The sequence below is a fragment of the Citrus clementina genome, unplaced genomic scaffold (genome assembly GCF_000493195.1).
Source record: "Citrus clementina cultivar Clemenules unplaced genomic scaffold, Citrus_clementina_v1.0 scaffold_4, whole genome shotgun sequence".
NCBI lineage: Eukaryota > Viridiplantae > Streptophyta > Magnoliopsida > Sapindales > Rutaceae > Citrus > Citrus x clementina.
In genome coordinates this window covers 4941032-4947031 of record NW_006262274.1, presented here as the reverse complement: position 1 = coordinate 4947031, position 6000 = coordinate 4941032, and the positions used below count along the sequence as shown (strand labels likewise).

The window sequence follows — 6000 nt, the reverse complement described above, 5'->3', positions numbered from 1 at the left end:
TGCAGCATCTTATTCAATTTCTAAGGTCATTTGTCCCCATTAATTTTCTATAGAGAACTCTTGCCAAATTGTTTACTATAATCAGCTTATGCGTGTACTGCATTTTGTCAATATCAAAGCTGGTAGATTGAGAAATGGCACCTATTACATATCAAATGATCTAAATACTTTACTCAAAGCTAGGCAAGCCATTTACTATTCTTTTTTAATGAAGCAAAATATAACGAGTTTTACTTGCTCATAAAATTAGAAAAGAAAACTAGGATTATTGCTCCATAAAGTTGTCGTTTACGATAAGTACATTATAGATTTTACACCTAATTTATTATGTCTGTAAATTCACCAATACAAGTTCTTATATATTATCAGTTGTATAAGGGTTAAAGCTACAATGCCGGGCACTAAGCCCGGACACCATATTGAAAATTGAAATCAAACCGTTCGATTGAACTTGAGATGTTGGTTCTCAAGTATATATTAATAAACATTTTATACCATCAGATTTCTCATTCATTTGAAATCCATAATTTCTCTCATCCATTTAACCGCCCCGGCCCCACTCTCGCCAATCTGATTTCTTCGCTTTCTTAAAAGGGGAATCCCTAAATTTCTTCCCTCTTTGAAATCCATAATTTCTATCATCTGATTTCTTTGCTCATTACCTAAAATCAAATCCATTTTCTCTCTCACACTAATCAACCAATCGGAGTCATCTACCCTAGTATTTGGTTTGTATACGAGAGCTAGGGAGAGGCAAAGTTGGTATCACGTCTGTTGCTGCGTTTCCAACCGCCCACCATTATTTCTGTCGCACCATTGACTATACCATCAGTTCTTCAACCTTCACTGCCGTCATCCTAGCTTTGGCCGAAATCGTGGCCGCGTGGGCTTCCTGAAGCCACCAGCGAAAACCCTCAAAACAAGTTAATTTTTTTCTCTTGATATACTATTTTTTTTCTTGTTTGGTTTTTGGTGTTGTTTGCTTGTTTTGAGATCTGCAATCATTGTTCGGAATCCTAAAGATGGGTGCTCACTAATTTGGTAAAGATTTACCTATTCAGCTTTTTTTCTTTTATTTTTATTTTTTTGACCAATCTTATTTTATATGTGTTGATATTCATTATATCATTTTTAAGCTGTTTTTTGCCGTTTTTTAGAAATTTTTATTGATGTTTCTAGAGACTCACCATCATATACTGTTGCTTGATGATTTAATTCTATATATTGATGCTATATAATCACCAGCTTTTATTTTTAATTGAAAGTCTTAGCAATTTTTTGGGTTATTTGTTGATCGGTGGTGGTATGTTTCAATTATGTAGTGCTATAGATTGGAAGTTTGGAGTTGAGCTATTCGTTAAGAGGTGAAACGCCTCAATTTTTAAATAAGCTCTTATGACTTTGTTTAATGGAAGTGTGATTGATTATCATTTTTTTTTATTTATTTTGGGTAGGCTTTTTGGTAATGTGAGGACTGAAGTTAATACTTGCGAAGGTGACAGAAAGCTTTATTAAGAGGCCAGGAAGTTAAAGCTTGTGATTTAGGTAGGTAACTTGGCGCAATTGATGTTTTGTTATCTCAAAACTGAAAAGTAAGGTTGTTGTTGGTTTTGCATGTCTAATTTTGCTAGAAAATTGATTATTGAACTGAAAAGATAATAAATAGTTTATTGATTTTGCAGAAAATTTAAAGATTGTTGGACTGTTATCATAACTTTGATTGTTTCAAAATATGACTAAATGATGCTAGATTCGCTTCAAATTTTGAGTAATAAAAGCCGGATTGTATATTTCAAGTCTGGACATTTTGGAATGAATTGAACTAATAGTTGATTTTTAATGGATTTGTCAAATTGGTCAGTTGCTGTTGGAATTTATCAAAAACTGTGTATGTACCATGTTTGGTGTTATAAACGAATAATCTATTGGTGTCAACATGAGCTAAAATTTTGAGATATTAAACTTCAATAAGTCTATTTTAAATGTATTTTAAATGTTGAAAGTTCCTTGGTAATTGAACGTCTGGTTCTCTTTTGTTTTTTATGATTTTTCAAACTCCACCACTTTAGCCGTAAACCCCTTGACAGAACTATTCACTTGTGTTTGATCTTATGAAACATTAGCTTAATGATATCAGAATGTCTTGAACTTTTAATATGTTATCAAGTTATATGTGTAATTATGTTCTGGGAATTTTCATCCCAACATATTGAGTATTTTAATTTTAATAAATCACCAAAGCTCAGCTGTTTTTGTGTGAATTAAAAAGGCAGTTTTGATTTGTTTAGTCCAATCCTGTGAGAACCAATTATGGAGTTGTCCAAATGGCTTGAAAATTTTATATGTTGTGTCTAATAATATTTTGGAAGTTTTCACAATATTCTGAATAGTATTGAATTTTTAAAGAAAATCAGAAGCTTAGGTTGTTGGCGTTTCCTGTCAATAAAGCAGTTTTCTGTAACTCTGTATTGGGTCATAGAAATAGTAATAAATGTAACTAAATTTGAGCTAAGATGTTATATTCTAGGTGCTTTACATGTCTAGATTATATCTGCCAATTTGTATGGTAATTGAACCAACCCAATAATTTAAAGGGATTATTGAACAAGGCCTGTACTTATTACATGGTCTAAAATAATGCCAAAGGTTTCTATAGATTTCCATGAATTTTATTTGTACATCATTTGTTATTTGATCATTGAAATTATAGACTTTGAAGTTTGGTCTTATAGATCAGAGATTGACATTTTTTTCGCTTGATTGCAAAATTGATGGATTCATAAGATTGATTCTTATGTGTTTAAATGTCAATTTTCTTTTGGAATCTTTGAGTATGTTTTCATGGCCTCGTGGTTAAATGAGATGTGATTAGAATCATTATGCTTAAAAGTGTATGGGCTAATAGCTCATGCCTTGCTTTTTTCAAATATTTTGTTAATGGAGATGCTGGAAGTAGTTTGTGTGCTATGCTCAGACAGTGCTTTGGAGTTTCATAATTTTTAGCTCACTTCTTGGATGGGGGTGTGACACAGGTCGACACCTTTTTCGACACTTTTTTTGTAATGGTAATGGGGAGGGAAAGCCTCCACTGCTCACGACATATGGTGGAAGATGATGGTGAAAATTAATTCGCGCATGGCGTGCACCCGCCAACTCTCTTCTTTACGCTTTTTTTTTTTTTTTTTTTTGTAATTACAAAGTTTGAGATGCCTTTGTTTATGGGTTTCATTTACAAGCTCTGATGAAATTAATCCAAAATAATTAATGTGTTGTATGTATTATTTGATTTTTAAAATAAAAAATTTACAAATTACCAATTGCACTAAAAAAAAGAAGGTTATTTGGTAATTTAAAATTGTCATCATAGTTATTTTCGTTTGAAGAATTAAACAAATTACAAAATAATGAAACAAATAATAACTAAAATGATAAATTATTACTTGGAGTGATAATGATCACTTAAATTATCAAATAATTTTAACACTAAAGCAACATTTTCATTTATTTTTTTCTTAATAGATGGGGCTTAATTAAACTTAATTAATTAATAATAAAAAAGAATATGAAACAAATAATTTTGATTATAAATTATCACTTGAAATGTCAAGAAATTTTGAAATGCAACATGATATTTATACATGTGTTAGACAATGTGATACATGAAATATCAACATCAAACATTCATTGTACTAGTTAACCGTTTCATTTGTTGTGAAATAAGCTGAGTAACTGTTTCATACTTAGTTGTTTTTGGAGTGGAAGCAGCTAACTGCTTAATTCTTTGCTTAACAATTTGGCTAACTGTTTCATTGTTAGCTATTTTCTTGAACGCAAGCAGTTAACCACTTGATTCCTTGTTAAATTAGTCGACTAACCACTTAATTGTTGAGTGTTTCAGGAGTGGAATCAATAAACCGCTTAATTCTTCGTTAAATCAATTGGCTAACTGTTTCATTGTTGGGTGTCTCTGAAGTGGAAGTGGTTAACCGCTAGATTCATTGTTAAATAAGTTGGCTAGCCAACTTAGTGATTATATGCACTGTTACTTTGTCTTCCTCACCTATTCTCAATTTTTCTCTTTATTCAAGACATGGAACAATTCAAGTAAAACAGGCAACAAGTGAGGTCAAACATATAACATGAAATTTATATTTAAAAAGGTCATGTAAAATATGCAATATCTGATGTCAAACATGCAATAGATGAGGTTAAACATGAGAACCACATCAACATGCAAAAATTCACTTGAAAGATGCAAAGACGGAAGTCAAACATGCAACATGAACGTGAAACATGAAACGAGTGGAACAATTTTCATTTTTTGGCTTTATTCAAGATATGCAACAATCCATGTGAAACATGCAACAAATGAGATCAAACATGCAACATGAAATTTACATGTAAGAGGGTCACATGAAACATGGAACGTATGGGGTCAAACATGCAACAGATGGGGTTAAACATGAGAACGACATCAACATGCAACAGTTAATGTGAAAGATGCAACACGAAGATCAAACATGTAACACAAACGTGAAACATGAAACAGCCGAGAAAATTTTCATTTCTGGCTTTATTCAAACATGCGAAAATCCACATGAACATGCAATATGAAATTTACATGTAAAAAGGTCAAGTAAAACTTGCAACACCAAAGGTCAAACATGAAACAGATGAGGTTAAAGATGAGAAACATGCAATAGTTCACGTGAAAGATGCAACAATGGAGATATACGAACGTGAAACGTGAAACGAGTGGGAAATTTTTTACGTGTAAAAAGGTCACGTAAAACATGCAACAGTTAAGGTCAAACATGCAACGCATAAAGTTAAACATGAGAACCACGTCAACGTGTAACAGTTCACATAAAAGATGCAATAACGGAGATCAAACATGCAACGCAGGCGTGAAACATAAAATACGTGGGATAATTTTCATTTTTTGGCTTTATTTAAGACATGCAACAATCCACGTGAAACATGTAACAAGTGCGGAGAAACATGTAATATATGAGGTTAAACATGAAAACCATGTCAACATGCAACAAGTCACATGAAAGATGTAAGAACGGGGGTCAAACATGCAATAAGGACGTCAAACATAAAACGGGCGGGAAAAAAAACTTTTTGGGTTATTTAGAATAACAAAGTTGAGAAAAATAACAAAACATGTAGAAAATTTTGATGTTAAATATGACACATCACATATAATATATGAAACAAACATTTTTAATTTATTATATAAATTTTTTCTTGATTTTGACAACATTATATCTTTCTTTTATTTTCTATTTATTTTTTACTATTAATATTTTTTCTATAATTTCTAAATTAATATATTATTTTATTTAATTTTTTAAATTTAAAATAATGTGCAACCGGTTAATAAACGGACTGTACCGGGTCTTTAGCTGCCAAATGATAGCCAAAGACAGCTTTTGAGAGCTCGACACTATACCGGCTCCTTGTATAAAACTCTGTTCTAAACATATCATGAAGGGATTCATTTATGTAGTTATGTTTTTTTTATGCTTTCACTTCACTTAAATTCATCTTGTCTATCCGTTACAAAACTTGCATATTATAGCTAAGGAAGGACCACGGTTCATTGGCTACACTCAAGTGTAGCGGAGTATTTGGATTCAAGAGTCAAGACTATCCGAAGGTTGTTCAAGATGCAAGGCTGTAGCTTTGCAACTGTATGCGACACTGGCAATATTAATTATATATTTTTCCACATCTATATAATAATAATTATTATATATTCAAAATAATAATAATAATCAGAATAAGTTGGATTGAATTAATTATATATTTTTCCTCCTGCGGTATAAATTGCATAAGATTGGAATTCTTATACGAAAATATTTTTCTTATTCAAACCAATATAACCATATTTTATCATTAATTTTCTTATATTTCATATTATTAATTTTCTTAAATTATTTTTACCTGTGTGGTATAAATTGCATTGTTATTTACTCTTATTTTTACCTGTGT

At 31.2% G+C, this 6000-nt stretch overlaps 1 long non-coding RNA gene across 1 annotated transcript; it reads left to right on the top strand.

Moving 5' to 3' along the window:
- Positions 1-404: 404 nt before the first annotated feature.
- On the top strand, positions 405-3185 carry LOC112098946. The gene is made up of 4 exons (XR_002905981.1): positions 405-1041; positions 1323-1364; positions 1455-1545; positions 3033-3185. It is a non-coding gene; the product is annotated as an uncharacterized LOC112098946 (long non-coding RNA).
- The last annotated feature ends 2815 nt before the right edge of the window (positions 3186-6000 follow it).